Raw genomic sequence first — 27,545 nt, 5'->3', positions numbered from 1 at the left:
AGAAAAATAACTAGGTACTAATTTTGCAAATAGATTTTTCTCTTTTTCCTTTTAGATAAATCAGATTGGATGTTAAAGTCCTGTCTGGGGTCAGTGAGATGGCTCAGCAGGTGAAGGTGTTTGCTGCCAAGACTGAAGACCAGTGTTCAATCCTCTGGACCCACATGGTAGAAGGCGGGAAGCTACTTCTTCCAGTTGTCCTCTGACCCCTCACATGCACCATGACATACGTTCCCCAAATTAAATAAACGGAAATTTTGGAAAACCCTACCCTAAGCTTTTTTTCTTTGGACCACATTTCCCCATCCTCTGTACAGATAAGAAAAGATTTATCCCATTGCCAAATCGTCCTGCTTCTTAAACTTCCTCCATATATATCCTGTTGACTTCGACTCGCACAGGCCTCCACATCACAGTAGCGTTTCTTTGCTGTGTTTCCAAATTCCAGTCTCGCGTCTTTTAAATAATCTTCTAGTCGCTGTCAAAGAATTGTTTAAAGTCAGGTTAGATGTGTCAGCCTTCTCTTCAGGAACCTTCAGCATCTCCCTGGGACTCCAAGAATAAACTCGGGTGGCTTCAAACACCCCACGACTTGTCGTTTGTTTTCCTTCCTACCTTTTCTCCCCTACTGTCTCCTTCAGCCGGGCATGGCCATCCACTACTGCTGCATCCCGACCTCTCCAGCGTGCGTGTTCTTCAGCCTACCAGAGACACTCCACCCATCCTTAAAATGCCACCTTTCCCGTAAACTCAAAAGCCTTTAAATAGCCCGAAGCAGATTTCTCTGGGCATCCACAGCACTTCACACCCCTAACAAAACACCTCTTTCTTAATCAATATTTTCAGAAAAGTCACTTTTCATTTGGGCTGTAGAGTTCCTCGAGGACCGGAACTCTTCCGTGTTACACACTGATAAGGAGCGTGACAGGCATGTTTTCACCAACAGCTGCTAAATTGATGGACATGCGGCGAGGGGGTTTGTGAAGACACTTGGTTCTTCCCCTTAATTGTTTGAAAATGTGATTCAACATCAAACTTGATGTTTCCCTTGGAGTTTGTGATTCATCTATTATGAGAATTTATGTGATTATCACATTTTCTAGTCTGTAATTCTCATGACTCTCCTTAGAGGAGTCCCAGCTGAACATAAATTCTGTAAGGCTTTGAATGTCTGAGTCTGCTTCATTCATAAAAATACTTTCCAGTCTAGCTCTGCTCCTTTCCTGCCTCTTGTCTTTCTTTTTCCCCCTTCCCTCTCACTTTTCCTTCTTCCCTCCCTTCCTGCTTTCTTCCTTCCTCTCTCTCTTCTTTCCCTCTTCCTTCTTCCCTCCCTCCTTCCTCCCTCCCTCCTTTTCCCATTCCTTCGTTCACTCCCCCTTCTTTCTTTCTTAGAAACCATCAGAGTGCAAGCTATGACTTGCTTGTAATTATAGGTGGCAAAGCTAAGTCAGCTTTTATTTACAGCCCTTTGCCAAATCAGCTGTTGTCTTTTCTCTGGTGTTTGACTGCCTGAGCCTGCCTGAGTCATGTTATCTGTTCACCATCAAAATGGGGCACTTGATAGCATCTCTCTCTCTCTCTTTCTCTCTCTCTCTCTCTCTCTCTCTCTCTCTCTCTCTCTCTCTCTCTCTCTCTCTCATATTCAGCTCCCCAGTGGAGCTTCTCTCCTTCCTGAGAGTTACGAGTTTTTCAGATATTCCCAGTCTGGAGCAATACATATAAATGACTGCTGAACTCTAAGCAGCCTCTCCCTGAAGAAGTCAGAAGGCAAGAAAATCCAGGTGAAAAGAAGAATGAGGTTGAGTGACTACAAGATAAGGAAATTTAAAAAGAATCCATGAGAATTGAATATTTGCTTACCAGTGAACAAAGCGGGGGGGGGGTGAGGGACTGGGGAGAGCACCATGCCTTTCACATGGTAGGTGCTTAGTAGTTTTAAAATCGGCCTCTCTTTCTTATAATTGAATCAGTAACAATATTGCTTTGAGGGGATCAGTGTCATTGTAAGGCTGTAGAATCAACAATTTGAGTCATTTAACTGAGATGAAGTCCCGATCTACATGCAGTTTTACTTAAAGTGGATCTTTAAAAGCCTTTGGCTCTAGGTGTTTGCTGTGTGAGTCAGTATAAAAACTTTTGCAAATGAGAGTGTCCATTTTCATCCTCTGAATCCTGGTTTTTCAGCAAGGCAGATTCATTCAGCTGGCTCCAGTTTCGCAGGGCTAGCACAGTGAGGAAAAGCTGAAACAAACCTGATCAACCGGATTATAAGCTTATTTGGCCAAGGGCACTGGGCAGACGCTACACAGTTGCAGAGCTAAAGACTGCATAGACAACCGCTCCAACACAGAACCAAGCAATGAGGTGTGGGGTGGAGAATTGCATCAGACTTGGAGGCAGAACAACCTGAGTTTGAATCATGCCTCTCTAGCTTGGACTCCGAACAAATCCCTGGCTTCCTCACTGATTCTGTTTCCCATGGACACACTAGTCAATGTGATGATGGGCTGAACTCATAAATGGCCTAATAGGATTCTCCAAACACTACAACATCTCAAGAGTGCTATATCCTTTCAGTGTAAAGGGATTTGAGCTCAAAGATTGGGGCTCAGTCAGTAAAGCAACTGCACCACAAGCAGGAACACCTGAGTTCAAATCCTCAGCCCCCTCATAAAAAGTCTGGGCATGCTCACATGTGTCTGTAACACTAGGGGCAAGAGAAGTACTTGTCTAGTATGTGCAAGGCCAACACCAGCAACACACTCACAAACACACACGGAAGGAAGGAAGGAAGGAAGGAAGGAAGGAAGGAAGGAAGGAAGGAAGGAAGGAAGGACTTTGAACTGTTCAAATTTTCAGAGTTTCCTAAGAGAATGTTTGTGGGGAGGAGAAAGATGAGGCCGTAGAAAAAGAGAAGAAAGGTGGAGACAAAAAAGAAAAGGAGGAAGACATAGTAAGTGTTCAAGTACTGGTGAACCCTTTGACCCCTTTGACCTTCAGTTCATTGGCGAAATAGCTTTCTATATATGAAAGACCTTCCAGGGTCATAGCCTTGGCCTCCACTAGTAGTGGAGGCTGACATTCCTTACACATTACAAATCCAATCATATCTACCTACTATTCTACAGTGATTTCCCAGAATCCTCAGGGTAAAGTATATTTTTAAAAAATCTTAATCTGGTTTCATCTTCTGTTGTCCCTCAAATGCCACCCACAACCTCAGTGCACACCCACTTCATAAAGCTACATGTGGCCTTTGAGTTCTTCAGACACCCCTTCCTATAGTTTATGGTTTTTTATCCAGCACTTTATCCTTCTAGAACACTCTTTACTCCTCCTTCAACTTGCCACACAGTATCCTTTTCCTACCATTCCCGCCTGGTCTGTGCTTTTCTAAAACTGAACTCACTTCGGCCACAGGTAAGCTTGGTGTATTTAACACATCCCACTAGATCATGAGTGTTTTTGTCTTGTTTTGGGTTTTCAAGACAGGGTTTCTCTGTGTATCAGTCCTAGCTGTCTTAGAACTAGCTCTGTACACCAGGCTGGCCTTGAACTCAAAGAGATCTGACTGCCTCCACCTCCGGAGTGCTGGGATTAAAAGTGTGCGCCACCACCATCGGACTATGAATTATTTAAGAGCCAGGACCATGTCCATCTTATTCAAGGTGGATGTTGATAATAGGAATTACATTAATAGCTATGACCTGCATAACTATCAAAGCATTATCCTGTAGTCTGCCTGTGCCAGCTGCTACGGATTACCGCAACCTCTGACCCCCAGGGAGGATGCTTTGCAGGCAAGAGTGATTGAGCTAATTAGGTGGCCATTGGATCCCCTGGTAAAACTCCAGAGGATTCTTCACATAAAAAGTAAAATGTGAAATTCCAGAGAAAGAAGGAGGTGGGGAGCTAAGCAAAACGAGAACATATGTCTTTGGTAGACAATTCAAAAAAAAAAATGTTATTTATCTAAAATGGTCCTTCCAAAAGAGTCTGAAAATAGAAGGGAGGGCTCAGAAAACCAGAGTGGGGAGTGGCCATATTACAGGATATTTGGTATTTTGACTGTATACACCTTAACAGTGTGTAATGGAGATAAATAGTTCACAGTAAAAAGTCATGTGTAAAAGAAAGAGAGACAGAAGCTATGTCCCAGAGGATCAATTAAACCTCACAAGGGACCATGGTAAGAGGAACAAAGACAATGAATGTTTGCCCCCGAAGAGGAAACAATGAAATACTGCTTCCTAGAAAATGAACAGATCACTAAAAACCCAAAATAAGAAGAAAGAAAATGAAACAGAGTAGCCAAGCAGGCCTCTTTGGGACTGAAGCCAAGTTGTGCCTTAGCAGGAAATACAGGGCACCATTGGGACAGAAGGGAGTAGAGAATACACTTCCACCAATCAGCACAGGGATGAGCAGGAACCAAGTGTAAAGAACAGGGCCATGGCTTCAGTCTCCTTCTCCAAGACAAAGAGGGTCTAGCTGTCAGGTAACAATACTTTTTCATTTCCTAGAAGACAAGGGAATCAAAAGTGTTATTTACTGGCCATCAGAATAAGAAGCCTAATTTCAAATTCTGGTTCTTGATAACCTAGTTGAAGAAAATGTCTATGAGTTTATTAAAGAAATGACCCAGTATGATCATATGAATTCTTGAAGACAGTACAAGGTAATGAGGTGTGGTGTGTGTGTGTGTGTGTGTGTGTGTGTGTGTGTGTGTAGACGCCAGAGGTCAACACTGGGAGTCTTTCTCAGTAGCTCTCTACCTTACTTTTGAGGTACAGTCTCTCATCAGACCTGGAACTTGATTCCTCTAGACTAACTGGACAGGCAGCTGCAGAGATCTGCTGGTTTCTGCCTCCCCCAGCTTTGGTGTTACAGGTGCTTGTCTGGCTTTTTCATGGGTTTCAGATCAGGTCCTTATGTTTGAATGACAAGCACTTTACCAGCTAAGCAAGCCCCAGTGACTATGTGTTGACTTTGTTGGAGTAGTGGCCTAGAAACTGTTGATGTAAGTGACATTTTTTTTAATTTCTCTTTTACTTATTTATATTATCTAAACTATGTAGCAAAGCCTGCCATCCCAACATTCAAGAAGCTGAGACAGGGTGATTATGATAGTCAGGGGCCATTCTCAGCAATATAGAAAGACCATGTCTATGCACTACCCCTAAAGTGTCTTTTCCAGGTTCAATTCCCAGCACCCACATAGTAGATCACAACCATCTGTAACTCCAGATCATCAAAAACCTGAATGACTTCTGCAGGCACCAGGCACACATATGGTGCACAGACATGCAAGCAGGCAAAACATTCACACACATAAAATAAAATATTTTTTTAAATTTATCTTTAATAAACATGAATTTCTATTGCTGAAATAAAGAAAAAGAAAAGAAAGGATCCACTCCATTCCAAACCCAAAAATTTCTGAATAAAAGAACATCTAAAAATGTACTTATATGATCAGATATTGGAAAAATTTAAAACCATCAGTTCAAATCACTGCAGAGATGGTCTCTGAGGAATGGAAAGCATAGAATCCAGACCCAAAATGGGAATTTGGGAGTGGAGGGGAGGGTAGCATAATCCCAGTACCAGAAAGTTTGATAGTCCTTTGATCCCAAGCAAAGGTGGACTTTGTACGGCTGGTATCCCTGCTAATGATCGCTATTATGTAAGCACGTTTGATGAGGAGATTGTATTTAAACTGACTCAGTCATTGACCGCATCATTACCAAGTCCTTGGTTGAAAGGAAAAGCAACTGACTCAGCTAACGCAGAGGTTTTGGAAGTAGGCTTATTTTGAAGGGCCCTAGAACTCATGAAAGAGCCATTGAATGCAGCCTCGTGGGAGCTGAGGACGGGAATTGGTAAGCTGTCAAACGGAGGCCACGCTCCATAAATCCCAGAGCTGTGTGGCCTCCCTGTGGAGTTGTTCTGAGTATCTGCCCCGTTCTTATCTCTTCAGACCAGATCCCTTCATTTATTCGCAGGTCCTGCTCTCCTGTCGTCCTGGCTCTTTCTCCTCAGTCATAAACCAGCTCCAGGCCTGATGTGGCATGACTGATAGGCTTCTGCTGCTAAGCTGGACTCTCGGAGAACTGGCTCCACATCCGGTCCAAGGGAAGGCCAGATGGGCTCATCTCAGGTGAGGGGTGCATCACGCCTCTGAGCTGCCCTAGAGGACAGCCTGGAGCCAATAGGTCAATGCCCTCCTAGCAGCAAGAAGGGTACTCGGGGGTAAATTCCAAAGAGAGGGACTTAGTGTCAGCACCCAAAAATACACAGTACTTTTTATTATTTCATTCGTTTTTCACGAATCTGTCGTCTTTCTCCTCATGCATCTTTTTTCTATATACAATAGCCTGGCTTCTCCCAGCTAAATTAGAAGCAGCTGGAATGCCATGATTAATGAAATGACTTAGAGATAGTCTTTTCCCGAAATTGATTTAGATTAATTTTCTTTGCACTTGATCTTAGTCAAAAGGCCTCCGAGAAGCAATTGGATTAATTTTCTCTAAAGATGTTGTTGTTTTCTCATATAGACAAATTGGTTTGGTGGGTGGGGCTTTGGTTCTGGTGAGGCCTCATGTACCCCAGGTTGGCCTGGTATTTACTACGCAGCTGAGAGTACCTTGAATTATCGACCCTCCTGCCTCCATCTCCCAAGTGCTGTAATCACAGACAGGTCTTACCATGCCATCTCTACAAACTGTTTCCTGGTGTGGCTTTCTAAATCCAAAAGATAAAAGGCAAAGATAGAGTATCGCTTTCTCAGGGTTACTTGCATGTTTAAAGAAAATTCTAAGTAAACCAGGCGATGGTGGTGCACTCCTTTAATCCTAGCACTCAAGAGGCAGAGGCAGGTGGATCTCTGTGAGTTCGAGGCCATCCTGGTCTACAAGAACTAGCTCCAGGACAGGCTCCAAAGCTACAAAACCTGTCTCGAAAAACCACAAAAAAAAGAAAATTCTAAGTAAATAATGGTTAATATTCACCTGGTGTTTATTTTACGTTAGACACTACTCTAAGGTTTCACATGGGTTACCACTGTAGCTCAGTGGTAGAACATATGCTTAGCATATGCAAGAGCTGGGGTTCTATTGTTACACACACACACACACACAAAGGGCCTGGAATATGCCAGTCAAGAACTCTACAACTGACCTACATGCTCTGCCTTCCAGCATCTGTCATCAGTTCTGATCACCTGGGTCCAATACTCAGAACCCTACATAGAGAGCTTTTACAAGTTGTACTTTGACCTCAATGCATACCCCCCTCTTTTTCTCTCTCTCTCACACACACATACAAGCTGACCTTCATGTGTGCCCCTACACATACACACACACATACACACTCATATGATGTTGGATTCCCCTCTATATGCTGTGAATATGTTTTATTATCATTAGTTAATAAAGAAGCTACTTCAGCCTATAGCAGAGCAAAATATAGCCAAGCTGGAAGAGGTATATATAGAGAGAGTAGACAGAGCCGGGGAGACGCCATGTAGCTGCTGAAGGAGACAGATGCCAGATCCTTACCAGTAAGCCACAGTCTTGTACAAATACACAGATTAATAGAAATGGGCTAATTTAAGATGTAAGAGTTAATTAATAAAAAGCCTGAGCTAATAGGCCAACCAGTGTTGCAATTAATATAGTTTTTGTGTGATTATTCAGGTCTGAGCAGTTGGGAAACGAGCAAGCAGTCTCTGCTTATATGCATACATACAAATAAGTAACTATTAAAAATTAAATTAAAAACAGGGCCTAAGTGAATGAGTCAATGGTTAAGATCACTTACTCTTGCAGAGGACCTGGGTTCAGTCCCCATCATCCACATGGTGACTAACAACTCTTCATAACTCCAGATCCCAGGGATCATCCTCTGAGGACACTGAATGTATGTGATGTGCAGACATAAATGCAAACAAGGCATTCTGCATGCCAAAAACACAAATAAACATTTTGATAAAATAAATAAAGAAGAAAACAATCCCAGTATGTTGGTACATGCCTGTAATCCCAGAATTTATAAGGGAGAATGAGGCAAGAGGATCATGAATTAGAGGCCAGATTAGAACTCACAACAACCAGCTGTCTACAGGAAGAAAATTTCCTACCCCTTTATCAACCCACATAAGAACTATAATAAAAGGTTCTAATAAGAAGGAAGAGATTTAGGCTGATGAGATGGCTCAGTGGGGAAAGGCACTTGCTACCAAGCCTGATGATCTGAATTCAATCACAGGACCCACAGAGTAGAAGCAGGGAACCAACTCTCCAAAGTTTGTCTGTGACCTCCACATGCATACTGTGATATCTACAAATAGGCAGATAAGTAATGTAATCTAAAATTTTTAAAGAAAGAATAATTGCAAATATATAGAAATCATCAATCCTTTGTAGAAATGCATTCTGCTTTTCATGTGATCATAAGCATAATTTTAAAATGTAATATTTGTACTAATTCTTTGAGACTTTCACATAATGCACTTTGGTCTTATTCACCCCTGTCCTCTAACTCTTCCCAGATCCACCCTCACTTCTTCATCACCTCTTCTTTTTTCTTTAATTATTATTGTTATGTGTATGCATACATATAAATATGTAAATGCAACCTGTTGAGTCCATGTAGGGCTACGTATATGTATCTGTTTTTAGAGCTTACTCTTGATATTTAACAACCAATTAGGGTTACTGGGGAAGACTGATTTTCCCTTTATCACCAGTCTCTAATTCCCGATAGCTCTTGACCTAAGGTGAGAGTCCACGAGAGTTCTTCCATTCACCTTAGCATGTCAGCTAGTGATGCCATTACTCAGGCCTTGTTTGGGTGCCCATATCATTGAGATTTAATGGTTGCACTTTCCCTGTCATAGAGGAAAGGCATAACCTTGTAGCAGAGGTTCTAGTCTTCTGACTCTTATGCCCTTTCCTCCTCCTCTTCCTAGGTATTCCCTGAGCCTTAGATGTAAGGGATGAAGGTATGTGTTGTTGATGTAGTCACTGGGGCTACCCCACCCCCACCATCAGTTGATCTCTGCATTTTGACCACTCTGTCTTTCTATAACGATCTCCATCTGCTGCAAAAAAAAAAGAAAAAAAAAAGAAAAGATGCTTCTTTGACAAAGAATGAGAGGTATACTCCTCTGTGACTCTAAAGATACATATTTAAAATGCAGCTAGAAAGTAGACTGGTTGAGAGTAAGTTCCTCTCTAAGTTCCAAAGCCTCCCAGCTATAAGTAGTTTTCTGGGTTTACAATACTGGGCATGAACATGCTTCTATTGAGTGGGCCATAAGTCCTATTAAGCAGTTGTTGGTTACCACCAAGATATCAATGCCACTAGTGTAGATCCTATCTTGCCATGTTGGTCACCTTTATGGTTTGTAGACATTACAGCCAATTATCCCCCCCTTCTCTCCCTCTCTCTCTAGCTTGTATATTTTCACAAAGCGTAACATGAGGCTCTACCATCCCAGCACCATCTGTCCCTGTGCAGTGGTGCCCAAATAGGCAGCCGATAGCAGACCTTTATTATAGCTACACATCTTTTGAGGTACAAGCTTTTGTATTAACTAGAGTAATGTCAAAAAGATTATAGACCAAAACTGTATGATCCAAATTTGACAGATGATTATTTCCCATTCACTTAAGCACTCAAGACATGTGGCCCCTGGTCAGATTTCCTCATTGCTGTGATTTGGGAATCCAATTTCCTTTATCCTGTAGTTCAGTCTTCCCCCAGGGCCTCGTCTTCAAATGAATCCAGCTGGTGGAAGGGAAAAGAGAGTTGCAAGGTTATACATTCTCCTTCAGGCCTGACTAGAAATGCCACGTACCACTTCTGTTCATATTCCACAGACCAGGGCCAGGGAGAAGCACGTGCTAGGGTTAGGAGAGGTGGGGGTGATAGAGCCCGGGTGTGGGTGGCTTCCAGTAGCGACTTTCTGTTCTCTAAAGGGGAAAGCACACTTGGCTGTGTAGTGTATCAAGATAAGGACTGAGGACTTGAGATATGGGTCTGAAGTTAAGCTAACCATACTCACAGAGCCAGGGCTCTGTGGTTCTCTGCACAATGTTGGGCAGCTCGCAATCCTTGTAACTCCAGTTCCAGGGGAATCTGTCACCTCCGGCCTCTGAAGGATACCTGCACTCACATACACATACCCACATGAAGACCCATACATGCAGCTAATCCTAAATGATAAAAATATGTCTTTTTTTAAGGAAGATGAGAATTGAATATTGAATTGTTGGTGTCTAGTAACAGGGGAGAAAAATCTTAAAGGGTTGTTCAAGAATCCCTTATGTCTTGGATTGTATCAGTAACCCTGGTTTCTGTCTATGAATTATCTTGAAATATTAAATAAAATGTCGATGACAAAAGAAAAATAAAAAATAAACAGGAGATCTGTTTTGTGTTGTTTTTAAGTAACCAGCACTGATAATTGCAGGGCAAAAGTACTTTCTACATGTATTGGATACTGTATTATTTTATACTAAATATAATATAATGCATAATAATAAATATAGACTTTTGCCATTGTGACAAAAATAGCTTACAAAAACAACTTGAGGAAGAATGCTTTACTTTGTTTTACCTCATGGTTTCAGGCACAAATGTTGGTCATGGGTAAGAAGACAAAGAAGCAGACCTATCAGGTTTAACGAAAACATTACCATTCTTGGACGTATGCAAGAGGGGAGCTGGGACAGAGGTTCTAGTCCAGGGAAGGCGGGCCTGTAGCGACAGCCAGAGCAACTCTTTTGGAAGAAATGTCTATAGGGGGTTGGAGAGATGGCTCAGTGGTTAAGAGCACTTGCTGCTCTTGCAGAGGACCTAGGTTCAATTCCCATCATCCACATGCAGGTCACAACCATCTGTAACTCCAGTTTCAAGGGATCTGATACCCTCTTCTGGCCTCTGTGGGCACTGCACATATGTTACACAAACACCCAAACACGTAAAGTTAAAAAGAAAGGTGTCTACAGAAGATTTAATGTCAGGCAAGTTAAGATGTAAAGGTAGCCTTCGTAACAAGATAGAAGTCTGGGTTCTAGACTTTTCAGCATGGCAGGCTTGACCACCCATCCTGATCCACCAATTAAAGAAACAAACAATGATTTAAAAAAAATTGGGGGAGTTGAAGAGATGGGTCAGCACAGCAGTTAAGAGCACTGGCTGCTCTTCCAGAAGTCCTGAGTTCAATTTCCAACAACCACGTGTAGCTCACAACCGTCAGTCCGTAATGAGATCTGATGCCCTTTTCTGGCCTGCAGGCATACATTCAGGCAGAACACTGTGGACATTATAAATAAATAAATCTTTTTAAAAAGTTGGGACATTTATTCAGTGTAGCCACAGTGCAAAAACACAAATAAAGGAATCTAATGACCCCAAAACTGTCTGTGAGGTAGAAGCACAAACATTGGACTTCAATATAAGAAGACAGGAAGGGGAGAAGCAAGCGTGGTCATGAAGTCCTGATCTAGGTGTGGTCTCCTGGATCACTGTCCCAGCTCTAGTTCTGAAAGATGGTCTGAAGGAGCGCTTACTGCTTGCAAGGGCAAGCTGGTCCTGAGGAGATATGACATCTGCCTTACCTTCATGGGCAGTTGCCTTCTTGTGAGGTGGGGGTGGGAGCTCAGTCCTACAGAGTTCCGCTGTTCCCAGAATCCAAGACAACTCCAGGAGGGAGGTTAAGGGGGATGACTCATCTCTGTGACTTCAGCTAAAGCCAAAGAGGTAGACAAACAGACAGAAAAACAAAATAAAGGCAGAAATATGGGATTTCATCCCATTTTCAATTATCAGGTAAGATAACAACGTGGCTTAGTAAAAGCAGCTTCCAAGTGCCCGTTCATGTCGGCTCTCCTGTCTTTTTATTTTCAAGATGGGTTTCTCTTTGTAGCCCTGGCTGTCCTGGAACTCTGTAGATCAGGCTGGTCTTGAACTCAGAGATCCACCTGCCTCTGCCTCCTGGGTGTTAGGATTAAAGGTGTGTGCCACCAACGCCCAGTGGCTTTCTTGTCACTTTAAGCAGCCCCAACCATCATTCATTTTTGACATCCATTTCCTTGCCTGGGATTCTGAGCCTCAGTGACATAGAATCCAAGTGTCCTAGACCATTTGCCTTTTGCTCTAACAAAATACTAGACACTAGAATTTCATTAAAGAGAGAGATTTATTCACTCAGTTCTGCAGGCTGACCATCCCAGGTTGAGTAGTCCCCTGTTTTCACCTTTGCTAAAGACCTCCCTTCTACATCACAGCACAGCAGAAGACATTGCGATGTGGGGGAGGGAATTACATGGTCAGAGGGGAAGCAAAGAGACGTGGTGGAGAAGGGCTTGTTCTTTTTATAACAACTTGCTGTCAAGGTTACAAACAGGAGTTCCACCCAATTGCATTAATCCCTTCGAATCTCTCAAGGTCCCAACCACCTCCCACCTCTGAGGACTCTGCCCACAGACACTGCCACAATGGGGATCCCAGCAGACAGCCCCTGGGAGACATGCTTAAGGCAGATCCAAACTATAGCAATATGCACGACAGAAATTTGCCTTCAAACAAGGAAACAGAGAAGAATTCCACTATGAAGGGTTGACCTATCTGTGAGACTCACTTATGCATCCCAAGGTCAGCCAAGGCAGGAGGCTCACACACCCAGCAGATGTGTTGACCAGGCTGGGAGCAAAGGCACTTCATGGTGGAGGCGGGAAAGAATGTGCACCTCCTCCTAGCAGGAACCCAAGAGTCATGAAATTTTAGACTTGTAAACAATGGGAAAGTCCCGTGGTAAGAGTGATTGGTGTGCAAGGATGAGGACCTGAGGTCAGACCCATGGCACCCAGGGGAACATTTGGGCATAGACACACATGCACCTGTAACCAAAGCTCTGTGAGGACAAAGGCAAAAGAATCACCACAGTTTGGGCCTAGCTCCAGGTTTAGTGAGAGACCCTGTCTCAAAAGAGTAAGGCAGCGAGAGAGTAGGGCCCCTGAAATCCTTCTCAGGCCTGTGAACAGGAGGACCTGAATACACGTGTGCGCACACACACACACACACACACACACACACACACACACATACACACACGCACATACACACATATACACACACACACATACACATGCACATGCACACACGCATGTACACGCATGCACACACACACACACACACCATCTCATCTAACTTCCACAAATCTGACCCACGGATAACATGTGTTTTGCTTGATTCTTATTAGAATCCGGTTCACCTTTAAAATTAGAAGACTAGGCTGGCTGGTGGTGGCACATACCTTTAATCCCAGCACTTGGGAGGCAGGGGCAGGTGGATCTCTGTGAGTTCGAGGCCAGCCTGGTCTACAGAGCAAGTTCTTAGGATAGGCACCAAGGCTATAGAGAGAAACCCTATCTCGAAAAACCAATAAATAAATAAAAATTAGAGAATTAACTTATTTCATTTTATTTTAGAGTTTTAGAGGCAGAGTCTTGCTATGTAGCCCCAGGTGTCCTTGAACTCACAACCCCTTGCCTTCGCCCACCATCTGCTGGGGTTACAGGCATATGTTATTATGGTCAGCTATCATTTTCCTCAGGGCTGCCAACTGAAAGTCAGGACCGAGCAGGCTTCTGTCTTTTCTCTCTGTGGCGGTTTTGTCCTTCCTGGTATAGAACTATTCACATTTTCTTTCTTTCTTTTAATCAGTTTCTTGATAAGCACTGAAATTTGGGCTGTCTGTCTGCCCTGGGTGACCAACACGTCGCTATGGCAGTAACCAGAGCTGAGCGCGGGGTAATGTTCTCTTTGAATGCTGCTTTGTGCTCGAATTTTCCCACAGTCCCTGGCTGGCCCTCTTCAATGCATCCACCGAACCCGCCTGCACTCTGAGTTTCTAACCGGTGCCGGACCACCCTGCTCATTTTCGCAGAAAAGAACGAGGTATGAAGAGAGAGCCAGGGGACTTGCCCGTCTCTGCTGCTGTTTCTCACCTAAGGCTGCAGCTGTCTCCACACAGTCCGTGCTTGGCTCCTATCTTTTCCCTTAAATGGCGAGATTAACTTCGCAAAGGAAATGAATTCGGAGCATAAGCATACACTCTGAGGAAATATGCAGAGAACAGGAAAAGGCAAAGGTGCTAGAACTGGGAGGGTGATTTAGAGGCTGACTCAGGAGACTCCGGGGGAAGTTATTAATGAGAGGAAACGGAAGGAAGAGAGAGGGTTGCGTGTAATAAGAACAAACGAGAAAAGCACATGAGAAGGGCTAAGGTCAGATGAGGAGACAGAATTCAGCCCTGAAATTATCTGCTTTTAGAGAGAGATGATGGGGAGCCCCGTGGGACACGGGCAAGAATAAACTTCAAAATAAAACGGATCTGGAAAAAAATGAGAATTTTTTTCTTCACATTTATTTATCTTGGGGGTGATGTGAGAGGGGAATGAAGCCTGGAGAGATGACTCAGTGTTTTGTTTTTTTTTTCATGTTTTTATTTTCTCCTCTCATACAACACATACAGACCACCATTTCACCTCCCTCCACTGTTCCCAGTTGTCCCCTCTCCACCTTCCCTCTCCCCCAGATCCACTCCTCCTCCATTTCCCTTAGAAAAACAAAAAGAGCAGGCCGCCCAGGAATATCAACTACCATATAACAAGTTGTAGTAAAACTAAGTACACACCCTCATATGAAGTCTGAACAAGGCAACCGAGCAGGAGAAAAAGGGTCCCAAGAGCAGGCAGCAGAAGAGTCAGAGACACCCCTCACCCCCACTGTTAGGAGCACCACAAGAACACCCTGCTACACAACCGTATGTGTATATGCAGAGGACCTAGTATCTCAGCGTGAGAGTGAGACAAAGACAGGACGATTACCAGGGCTTCTGTTTTCCAGCCTGGCTGAGAAAACGCACGCCCCTGCTTCAGGGAGAGACCCCGACTCAAAGGCGTAGATGAAGAGCAGTACAGAACGCAGGAGACCCTCTTCTGGCCTCTGCATGTATGCGTGCACACCCCCAAGACACACAAATAAATACATAAATATATAAGGAATTTTGTTCTTCTTTCATAGAGGACCTGGAGAAATGGCTCAGAGATTCAGGGCACTTGCTGCTCTCCCACATGACATGAGTTCACGTCCCAGCACCCACATCAGGGAAGCTCACAACTGCCTGTAATTCTAGCTACCTACATGAGATCTGACCCCCTCTCTGCTGGTCTCTAGGGGCATCTGCATAGGCACACACATATATATACAGATAAAGAAAAATAAAATAAATATTTTTTTAAAAATTAAGAGGAGAGGGGGTTTCTTGGGGCTGCCTGAGAAGTTACTAATGAAAGGAGATGAACACACTCACTGGAGAAAAAACCTCCAGAAATCAAAGGAGAAAGAGGATTCAAGATGAAGCTGAAGCAGAGCTACTCCAGTGTGGAAATTAAGTGTCCCCTCAAAAAGGCGGAATGGTGCTGAATGGTCCCCAGCTAGTGGTGTTATTGGGAAATTCTGGAAATCTCAGGAGGTAGAACATCCTCACTGGAAAAAAAAAATAGGTCACTAAGAGCATATCCTTGGGAGTCTGTGTCTTGTCCTGGGTCCCTTCCTGCCTCCCTTCTGATCACCATGAGACAATCACTCTACTTCTTTTTTTTTTTTTTTTGTAATACTATGTGTTCTTGTACCCATGCGTGCATGCATGCGTGCGTGTGTGCATGTGTGTGTGTGTGACATGGCACGTTTTAGGGCTAGAAGACTTCCATGAGTCAATTCTCTCCTTTCACCGTGGGTTCTGGAGCTTGCACTCAGGTCATGTGTGACAAGCATGTTTGCACACTCAGCCCCCTCAGCAGCCCTAGCTTTTCTCCCCCCCCCCCCTTCTTCTTTTTTTAAAGATTTACTTTTCTTTTGAACTACGTGTGAGTTTGGGGGTAGGAGGAATGTGCACTTGAGTATAGGTGCCCTGGAAAGTCAGAGGCGATGGACCCCCTTGAGCTGGAGTTACAAGCTTGGTAAACCACCCCTGTAGGTTCTGCATATCAAATGTGGATCATCTAAAAGAGCATTGTGTGATTAACCAGCAAGCCACCTCTCCAGCCTCCAGCTTTGCTTCTTCCTACCTCCTTTCCAGGATGCTCAGCCTCACCACAGCTCAGAAGCAATGAAACCCCTGAGCCGTAGACTGAAGCCTCTGAAATCATGCACCAAAATAATAAAGCTTGCCTGAAAATCAGAGTGCAGAGCTAAACCACTAGTTAACCATAGAGACCGGGCAGTGCTGGCACACATCTTTAATCCCAGCACTCAGGAGACAGAGGCCAGTGGACCTCTGTGAGTTCAAGGCCACCCTGGGTTATACTAGACTGATCCAGTCTCAATGAGAAACAGAGCCAGGCAGTGGTGGCTCACCCCTTTAATCTCATTATTTGGAAATCACATGCCTTTAATCCCAGAACTAGGGAGGTGGAGACAGGAAGAGACATGGCTGGATGGAGATAGGACTATAAGGCAGGAGGAGAAAATGACTTGGATAGAGTCTGGAGGTGCAGTCTGAGCATGCAGTCTGAGGATTAGTAGAGACAGGATCTCCCCGTCTGTCTGAGGATTCGGAAGAGGTAGAAGGTCTCTCTAGTGGCTGGCTGCACTGCTTCTCTGATCTTCAGGCAAGATTTATTTGTTAAACTACAAATAAAATATCTCTACATTCTCTCCCTCATAGTCACCTGTCCTATCAGGTACATGCTCACAAAGGGATAAGTCTAACACAATGCTGGAATAGGCTACCTGAAAATACACATCTTTAGTACATGGATCATCTTGAATTAATGACAATTAATAACCAGCAGAGACAATAAACAGTAGTTGGGACTAATGTCCTTACTGCCTAGAAATGGAGAAAATTGAGTATTAATTGCTCCTTTTCGAAGGAGACGCACATACAGGACACTGCATCTGTAAAGAGAGATGCTTCTGCAGACAACTCATCTGACCTTGGATGTCTTGTGTGCATAACAAGACAACGCCACTGGCCACAGGTCCTCCTTCACCTCCACCCCAGTCCTGGCCTCCTTCACCCAGAGGCCTGGAGCTACTTTCCCCTGGTTTAGCTTAAGATGATATACAAGCTTTCGTTCTCGGTATCTCCTTCTCGTTTCTTTGGGAAACTCTTGTAAGCACAAGGCCCATAATGAAACCGTTATTCTCTTAGTCTGTCTTTTGTCAGGTTAGTTTCCAGAGTCCAGGTTGGAGTGCCTAGGAAGGAAGAGGGGAAGCTGCTAGGGAACAGCTGGGACCCCTTATTTGCTGCAGAGGCTGAAGTTGAAGTCCAGGCCTGCAGGCCAAGGCAACAGAAGGCACACATTTTTACTGAAGCCAGAGCCCTGGGTTTCTGTCTGGAGAGTCCAGGTGGGTATGCCTTTTCCCTTCCAAATTCCATTAGGAGGAAAACCTTTGTAAGACTTAGTTGTTTGTGACTCTGAGATGTGCCAGTGAGTCTTCACTGAACACTGATCCTTGGACTCCCAGAGGCCCTTGTTTTCCTTTGCTCCTGTTTTCTCTGTCATTTTTTTAAAATAATGATCAGAATAACCGTGGTTATAATGCAGGCATAGTCCGAAGCCTGTTCAAGCCAGCCTCACAAACTGGAGATTTCAAACACAGGACCACAGAATGTGTTTAGACTGTCTTTGCTGTGGGGCACCAATTAAAACACACACACACACACACACACACACACACACACACACACAGCCTAGATGAGATTTTCCTTTTATCTCTTTTGTTGTGACAGTTTGGCGCTGTGTCCATCACAGTCTCTTGTAACCAGTCTAGTTTCTGCTGGCTGAGAGGGCATGGTTTGTCACGCATCAGGTGAGCAGGCTGGAGAGGCACCCAAGATACAGAGTGCTCGGGTAGCATTTTCTTTGTCTGCCGGTGCCTTACCAAGGAGCTGCAGCCCTGGCTGTCTCTGCTCTTGCTGCCTTGTTTGTGTTGGAAACAATCCCGTCCCAGTCCCAGCTGTCCAGTTGCTCAGATCAGTGGATCTGAAACTGAAGGCATCTCACTCCTGAGGGACACTGGAGTTTGCTTACTTCTTGTGACCAGAAAGTTTTTTGCTCTTGATTTTACTTTATTTTAATTAATTAATAACTTGAATTTTAACTATTTTTGGATAGTTTTACAGATGTATACTTTGCATACTGATCCCTCTCAACTCTTGCCTCCCTCCCACCCCTGCCCACTCTCTCCCTCCCTTCCCCATAAATCAATATCTCTTTCTGTCTCTCTCTCTCTCTCTGTCTCTCTCTCTCAGGCGGACACATTTGTACTTCTATACCCAAAAGCATTTTGTAAACACTCTCACCTTAAAACAAGCACTCTCTTGGTGTCTGTGAGAAGATACATTTAAAGAACAAGATTAAAGCTGTTTGCAAACAGGCTTGATGAGGGCCCGAAGAGATGGCTCAGTGACTAAGACTATGGGCTGCTCTTGCCAAAGACCTGGGTTCAATTCTGAGGGCCTACAAGGTGTCTCCCATTCCCGGGGGACTCATTGTTCTCTTCAGACCTCCTCAGCCTTGCATGCATATGATGCACTCACACATGCAGGCAAAGCATACACACACATGAACTAAACAAATTTTAAAACTAAGTGAAATTCATAAAATTCTTTTTGACAAATAATGATAAAATGTTTCAGGCATTATTGAAGAGGTGAGCTTGTTTCATCTGCCAAAAGCACAATTTGGATCCAACTACTTTATATAAACCAATGAATTTTTTATTGTACATGAATTACGGTTACATTTTTTTAATACAGGCCATAAATTTTTACTTCAATATGTCTGCATATTTATGCATCTCTATGTTTATATAACTTACATTTTGATTCTCTTTTATTTCTAGATAATATTTCCAAAATTCCTCAAAAGAGTTTTGAGAGTTGATTCAGACAAAAGAAAAACAATGTTTATGTAAATTAAGTATTCCTAAAACTGACAAAAAATAGTGGTTAACTTCCTACCCACAAGTGTTGGGGGAGGCCACTAGTTCGTTTCCCAACTACCCTGACTTGAAATAATCACACAGAAATTATATTATTTGCAATACTGTTTGGGCAATAGCTTAAACGTATTTTAGTTAGCTCTTACATCTTAAGTTAACCCATTTCTATTATTTTATATTTTACCACTAGGCTCATGGCCTACTGGCAAGGTTCTGTCACATCTATCTCTGGTAGTAGCTGCATGGTTTCTCATTGTCTCTGCCTACTCTCTCTATATATCTTTTCCAGCCTAGTTGTGTTCTGTTAAGACATTGGCCAAAAGCAGCTTCTTTGTTAACCAATGGCAATAAAACATATTCATAGCATACAGAGGGGAATCCCACATCACACAATATTTTATTATGTTCATATGTTCTCTACAATTTTTAGTAAATAAACACATTTTAATATTGTTCTTTAAATAAACATATATAATTCATATAAAATTATTTCACCTGAATTTACTAGTGAAATGCGCTTTTATTATGTTGCCTATATTCCTAAAACTGTAAAATGATAATTTAGTCAGAGAACAAAATGTACAATGAGAATGAATTTCTTGTTGTGTGTAACAGTTTAAAAAAGAAAACAACACCTCAGTGTGTAGATTCCTTGTTTCTAAAAAGTTTAAAACTAATTTCCTATACTACATGTTGTCTTTATCACTTTTAAAAACACACACACACACACACACACACACATACACACACACACTTCTTGGCTGCCATGTGGTGAATAACCATTCTCTACCACATTGTCCTTCCCTGCTGTGCATTCTTACTGCAAGCCCAAAGAAAGAGAACCATGTGACCAAGGACTGAAGCCTGAAGCCTGAAGCCAGAAGCTGAAAGGAATCTTTCCTCCTTGTAATTTACCTTGAGTATTTTGTCATAGGATTAAAATTTTTACACTTTTTCTTTCTTTGTTTGTTTTGTTTTGTTTTCAAGAAAAGGTTTCTCTGTAGCTTTGGAGTCTGTCCTGAAAACCAGCTCTTGTAGACCAGGCTGGCCTCAAACTCACAGAGATCTTCCTGCTCTGCCGCCCAAGTGCTGGGATTAAAGGCATGCATCTCCACCATCCAGCTAATTTTATACTTTATTTATTCATTATTTAATTTTGTATTACAACATATGAACTTAAAAGCGGTTACTGTCATTTTGGTCAGTAGATAACTAACTAACACTATATAACCGTCCTTTATCTTTTCAAATCAAACATCCAAACATGACATTTCTGACAAGTTTCCTCAAATCAAATTTGAAAAGTTTTATTTAAAAAAATGTAACTTTTTTGTTTAGGGACAGTATCTTATATATCCAACACTTGCTTCTAACGCATTGTATTCTCAAGAATGGCATTGAATTCTAATCCTCTTGCCTTTATTTCCTAGTTCTGGGATCACAGGGCATGAATCTCCATGCCCAGTTTATGTGGTCCTGAGTGCCTACCCAGAGCTTCATGCATGTTAGGCAAGCATCCACCAATTGACCTGCACTTCAGGTCCTACCTATTGGTGTTTTGAGATAGGATCTCACTTGATAGCCCAGGTTAGCCTTGAATTTATGATAATCTTCCTGCCTCAGCACATCCAGTGTCCAACAAGACCCTTCTCTTTCTCTCTCTCTCTCTCTCTCTCTCTCTCTCTCTCTCTCTCATTTTTAATTACCTAATTATTTTATATCCCAACCACAGTTTCCCCTCCCTCATCTCCTCTCAGTCCTTCCTCCTATCTCCTTTCTGCCTCCCCCCACCCCATCCATTCTTCCTCCATTACTGTTCAGAAAAGAGCAGTCCTCCCATGGATAGCAACAAAACAAGGCATATCAAGTTGTAGTAAGATTAAGTACCTTGCCTTGTATTAAGGCTGGGCAAGGTGATCCAGTACGAGGAATAGGGTCCTGAAAGCCTGTAAAAGAGTCAGAGACAGCCCTGCTCCCACTGTTAGGAGACTCACAAGAAGGCTAAATTACACAACTGTCACATATATGCAGAGGGCCTAGGTCAGTCCCATGAAAGCTCCCTGGTTGTTGGTTCAGTCTCTGTGAGTTCCTATGAACCCAGATTAGTTGATTCTATGGATTTGCTTGTGATGTCATTGACCCTCTGATTCCTACAACTCTTTCGGCCTCTTCCCAATTGGGTATCTCAAGCTTGACCTAACGCTTGACTGTGGGTCTGCATCTGTGTCCACCAGGTTCTGGATGAAGCCTCTCTGATGACTACCGGGTCAGGCAACCATCTATGAGTAGAGCAGAATATCTTTGGGTGTCATTGCACTGCCATTTTCCCCCTCTGGTTGTGTTTGATTCTATCCTAGGTCCTGGACCATAGAGCCTCTGGGTCCCGGTGCCCCAGGCAGTGTCGGGAGTGAGTTCATCTTTCTTTTTAAAGTTTGAATTAATTTTGGGAGTCCCTAGGGAACACCTAAAAATTCTTAATGAGTTTGTTGTTTCACCTTGGCAAACAAAAATTAAACCGACCAGGCATTTGATATGCTAAATTCCAAGGGCTGAACTGTCAACTCAAAAGTGATGTTTGCCAGGTGTGGGAACACACGTCTGTAATCCAAGCACCAAACAGACTGGGGCGGGAGGATAAAGGATGAGTTTAAGGCTGTGCGACAGAGCTTCATCAAGAACAACCACCAGCACGACAAAACGTGATACTTAACCTTTTTATCCCATCTGAACGAACATGCCCCACTAATACAGGTGGGCTTGCAATCCATGCCTCACTCCTTCCTACCCTGATCGGCCCTGCTGCACCCTGACCACTAGCGAGTAGGGCCACTATTTTCAGGCGGCTTATGTCACAGAAATAACCAATTTTCCTTGTTAATTGTGCTGTAATGAACTCTCTTTGGATCTTAATTGTGGCTATTTTTAAGTCCCCCATCACTCCCTGACAGATATTGTCTCTCTCGGATTCCTCTCAGAAAGCTGCAGCAAGCAGCTGCCGTGAGTGCGCTTTGTCCTCTGCCCGATTCACGAGAAAGACCCTCCCAAGCATGTACGTGCATGCCATGCTTCATGGCACGGGATGAAGCTTTCTAAATCCAGTGTAGAAGCTGATGGATTCATAAATCTGCCCTTGGATAAGCTGATGAGCATTGTGGGGGTTCTATCAATTGGCAGGCCCTAGAATCACCCAGGAGACAAATCTAGCTTTGACTTCACTGAGACGGGAAGATCCATCCCAAACAGGAAATACAATTCTGATGCCAAGACAGAATGAAACGTTGAGAGTGAGCTGAGAACAGGCGTTCATCACGGCTTCTCTTTAGCAGGTGCAATGCGGCCAGCCACACCACACTCCAGACACAATCAATGCCTTCTCTGCTACAGTGGGCGTACCTCAAACCATGAGCAAACACTTCAGTCGCTTTAGTGAAGTGAATCACGGTAAGGAGAAAAGTACTCTATTTGAACATCGCTACCTCTTTAGCGCCCTCTCTCCACATTTGAGGAACCTGCTTCCTCTTTTCCCTTAAGCTATACATCATTCACAGGAAGTTGATAAATTATTCCTTCTCATCCTCCTCGTCCTCATCCTCCATTGCTGCTGCTGCTGCTGCTGTTACTGCTGTTGCTTTATTAAAAGTCCCACAGGGGCTGACTGATAAGATAGTTCTTCAAATAAAAGTGCTTGCTTCAGTCCACAGCAGAGCTCATCTCCAGGACCCACAATGCTCCAAAGCTGTTTGTTTGGTTTGGTTTTTTAATTTTTCTTTGATTTCCATATGTATGTTACGGCACATGCACTCATATATACACGTACATGCAAGTGTGCACTCTTTCTCCCCTCTCTCTCTCACACACATACATATAAATAAATAATAAATAGATAAATAAATGTTTTTAAAATTCCAAGAAACTTAAAAAGACCTTAAATTATTGTCTCATCCTGTAATAACAGAACTTAGAAGACTGATGCAGGTGGATTGCCATGAGTTCAAGGCCAGCCAGAGTGACATAGCAAGACCCTACTTTGGAAAATTAAAACCAGAAAAAAACAAAACTCACCAATTTGTCAATCATTATTTTTGTATTTATGTATCAATAATCAAGTCAAACAAATACAGGTTTTCTGTACTTCTGACAGAAATGGCCAATTTTTAGGTTTTTCTGGTAATTGATAATTGCAGATTTTCTCTTATCTTTCTGATTTGGTATGTCTAAGAACAGAAACCTGATTGCCCGGGTCTGTATTGGCATAATCAAAAAAAAATCCTGGTGAGAAGATATTGGATCCTTCTGTGCTCTGCCCAAGAAATAACCATGACTGAGATGCTATCTACCATTGCCAGAGATGTTTGAACCACAAACCAGGAAATCTTGGCTTGCCACTCCCTGTCCTGGGTCCCCCTTCTGAAGATCCTTTGTTCCAATGTCTAGAAATCATCTGACTCATGCCCTCTGGACTCAAAAACTGGATAACTATCTGTTCTAGCCACTAACCTTGGCGTGTGTGTGTGTGTGTGTCCATAGAAACATCCCTCACGTCTTGACTGCTAGCACTCAGCATAGGTGGATTCCCTGCACCCACTTGGGAAACCATCTGCTGAATGAGACACTGTTATTCAGGTATTCAGCTGCCAGGGGTTGATTTAATAGGAGGAGCAAGGTGCTTACGTTTGACCTTTTCTACCTACTCATCTTTATTCTGACCTTTGCTCTTTCCCCTTTAAGGATCTCATATCATATAACAATTAACCTAAAGCTTCCTCCCTTTCTCTTTGCAAATACCAACTCTGCTCTTTTTGTTTGTTAGTTTTGATTTTTATTGCATGTTTTCATTTATTTGTATACCTGTGTACATGTGAGTGGATGCATGACTGTCATAGACTATCATGGGGAGGTCAAAGGACAACTTTCAGGCATTAATCTCTCCCTCCACTAAGTGGGTCCAAAGATCCAACTTAGGCCATCAGTCTTGGCAGCAACCACTTTACCTAAGGAGTCATCTTGCTGCCCGTTTTTGTTGATGTTTTGTTTTGCTTTGTTTTAAGATAAGGTCCTGTGTAGCCCATCAATACGTGTCTGAAGATGACCTTGAACTCCTGATCTCCCACCTGCCTCCGCGTTCCAGGTTTGTGGGACCTATGCTTGGCTGCCATCCCAGCTCCAACTTAGCTTTTGGCATATAAAACTTTCTGGAAGGGAGAGAGAAAGTTTCAAGGAAAGGGGTGTCAGGTAGTGGTGAAGAGTTCCAGAATCTATTATCTTAAAACATGTGTCCTTTGTATATGGATTAATTTGTGCTAAAACTAATTAAGAATGCTCAAGTGGTCAAAAGAACATGTCACCCAAGAGCTGACCCCTGCACATGATGAACTCTCTCGCCTCTCTACCTTGTTTGGGTCACCTAGGAGACCCCCTCTAGGCATCAACACCAGGCTGTTTGAATACTTTAGGCACCAGAATTACAGACAAATGAGCCACATTATTTTGTAAAGTAACCTTGGGTATCTGTTATATCAATAGAAAATGGACCAAGAGGTGGGTATAATGGCATTTGCCTATAATCCCCGCCCTTAGGAAGTGGAGGCACGAATATTTTGAGTTCAAGACCATTCTGAGTGTGACCAGGTGGTGGTGGTGCACACCTTTAATCCAGTACTCGGGAGGCAGAGGCAAGTGGATCTCTGTGAGTTCAAGACCAGCCTGCTCTACAAGAGTGAGTTCCAGGAGAGTCTCCAAAGCTACAGAAAAACCCTATCTCAAAAAACAAAACAAAACAAAAGGCCATTCTGAGCTACATGACAGAGAAGAAAATAGACTAAGACAATATATAATTCTTAATAATCTGACCACTGCCTCTTTGAATGTCTTTTTTTCATAAAGCCTTCTGATGTGAGAAGTCCTTCTTTATATGTGTTGCTTTTATTGGTTAATGAATAAAGAAACTGTCTTAAGGCCGCTGCCCAGCCCAGCCAACCGTCCACGCCTGCCCAGGGGCCCGTGCTCCTGCTCCTGCTGGCTGCCAGGCGAGGCCAGGAACAGGACCAGACCCTCGACTGGAGGGCCACCCTTAAGACCATCTGCAAGGGCATCCACAAGATCGACACGTACCTCCACACCACGCCTGACCTGCTGGGCAGCGAGAACGGCTCTGCCAGTACAAATGCTGCAACGGGTCAAAGCCTCTACCATGCTACGGATTTAAACTGTCCCCACCAAATGGATGTGGCTCTCCATTGTTCGGTGTTCATCTGAACATTGTCATCCTGTCCCCGACAAAGTGCTGCAACCAGCAAGACAGGTGCTATGAGACCTGTGGGAAAAGCAAGAACGGCTGTGACAAGGAGTTCCAGCACTGCCTCTCCAGGATCTGCCGGGACGTGCAAAAGACTCCAGGGCTTGCTCAGAACGTCCGGGCGTGTGAAACAACGGTGGAACTCCTGTTTGACAGTGTTATACATTTGGGCTGCAAGCCATACCTGGACAGTCAGCAAGCCACATGTTGGTGCCGTTATGAAGAAAAAACAGGTCTGTAAGGAAGCACCTGAAGCCAGTGGGCAGACGAGAATGAAGGACAGTTAAAGAGCATGCATCCACCTCCTAAAACCACCTTATTTTTGGAATAGGTCATTGTAAGACCTTCCTTGACTGTGTTTTGATCTTAAAACCTCACAGTGAAAAGGAGTGAAGGGTGGGAAGAAATAGAGAGAAGAGCATGCTCAGGACTGGGAGTAAGTAGAGAGGACAGCATGCTTGCCTTCATGGACCTCGCTGTCTCAATGGCTCCCCCAAAATGGAAAGGAAAGCTTGAAGACTGTGTGACTTGGTTTTCATAGCTGTACTTAACAAAAAATGAGAACAAATGTAAAGAAAAGAAAAAAAGAAACTGTCGTAAGCCTATGCAGGGCAGAAGAGAGGTAAGTGGGGAAAAACTAAACTGAATGCTGGGAGAAAGAAGGTGGAGTTAGAGAAAAGCCATGTAGCCCCATCAGAGACAGATGCTAGATGGAACCTTGCTGGTAAGCCACGCCACATGGAAATACACAGATTAATAGAGATGGGTTAAATTAAGATGTAAGAGCAAGCCAACAAGAAGCTAGGGCTAATAGGCCAAGCAGTGATTTAATTAATACAGCTTCTGTGTGGTTATTTCAGCAGTCTGGGTGGCCAGGGAACAAACAAGTGGCTTCCTACTACAAATTGGTGCCCAACATAGGGCTAGCTAAATCCACATAAAACCTGAAAAAGCTTGAAAAAAATCTAAACACTCATACGCACACAAACAGAGTTAAGCATGGCTTTTCGGGTGGATTCTGTTTGCTAGAAGCAAGCAGAGGCACGATTCTTTTAAGAGAAGGCTTCCTGACTCTGTGATAGCAAAAAAAAAAAAAAAAAAAAATAAGTGTGCAACTTCTTTAGCCTTCTGGGTACATAATTAAAATATCTTTTCTATTGTCTGATTTTTGTCCATTTAATTTGCAGAGTTCCAAGAAAAGAACCTAAGAGAGTGTCCCGGCTTCTTTTATGTCTACTTGACACATGTTAGAGTCATTTGAGGGAAGGAATTTCATTTATGAAATGTGTCTTCAGAGAGGTGAGTGGGTGCTCACCTGGGCGGCCAGACTGTCCGGGAAGAGAGCACAGCCCCTCCCCCCTCAGCTTCTGCAGCAGGGTCTTCAGTGTTCTACGGGACCACTCCGTGCCCCCACTGCTGCTGCCCTTTTGTCTCCTGGGTCCTGGGAAGACCAGCTAGCCCTGTTGCAGTGCTGAGGAGTTCTACCCAGAGAGTGCTGAGGAGCTCTATCGAGAGAGTGCTGAGAAGTCCTACCCAGAGAATGTTGAGGAGTTCTATCCAGAAAGTGCTGAGGAGTTTCATTCAGAGAGGAGGAGATGGGCAGGCGCCAATGCAAGAATTCCTCCAACAACCTGAAAGGCAACATGACATCTCCAGAATCCAGGGAGCACGAAACTAGAAGAATTGAACACCCTACTCCAGAAGAAATAGAAGTCGACTCTAAGCGGATCTTTAAGAAACTAATAGAGAAACTTAAACAGGAGGTGAAAATCTGCCGTAAAGAAATGGAAGATAAGTATAACAAAAAGATTGAGGAAATGAGTAAAGAAATGGAAGAGAAATATACCAAAAAGTTTGAAGAAATGAGTAAATCCGTAAATGAAATTCTGGGAAACCAAGAAAAAACAATCAAACAGGTAATGGAAACAGTTCAAGATTTGAAAACTGAAATGGAGTCAATGAAGAAATCACAAACCGAGGGCCGGCTGGCTATGGAAAATCTAGGTAAACGAACTGAGACTTCAGAAACAAGCATAACCAACAGAATACAAGAGATAGAAGAAAGAATCTCAGACTCTGAGGACACCATAGAGAAATTGAACGCTCTGACCAAAGAAAACAGCAAATCCAACAAATTCTCATCATAAAACATTCAGGAACTGTGGGACACAATAAAAAAACCAAATCTAAGAATAATAGGGATTGAAGAAGGAGAAGAATTGCA

The 27,545-nt window shown here is 43.3% G+C and overlaps 1 pseudogene; it reads left to right on the top strand.

The window, feature by feature from the left end:
- Positions 1-13,794: 13,794 nt before the first annotated feature.
- Positions 13,795-25,562, top strand: LOC125399349 (group XIIA secretory phospholipase A2 pseudogene; annotated as a pseudogene).
- The last annotated feature ends 1,983 nt before the right edge of the window (positions 25,563-27,545 follow it).

The sequence above is a fragment of the Myodes glareolus genome, chromosome 3 (assembly GCF_982192425.1).
Source record: "Myodes glareolus chromosome 3, mMyoGla1.1, whole genome shotgun sequence".
Classification (NCBI taxonomy): domain Eukaryota; kingdom Metazoa; phylum Chordata; class Mammalia; order Rodentia; family Cricetidae; genus Myodes; species Myodes glareolus.
This window is presented reverse-complemented; position numbering and strand designations above follow the sequence as displayed.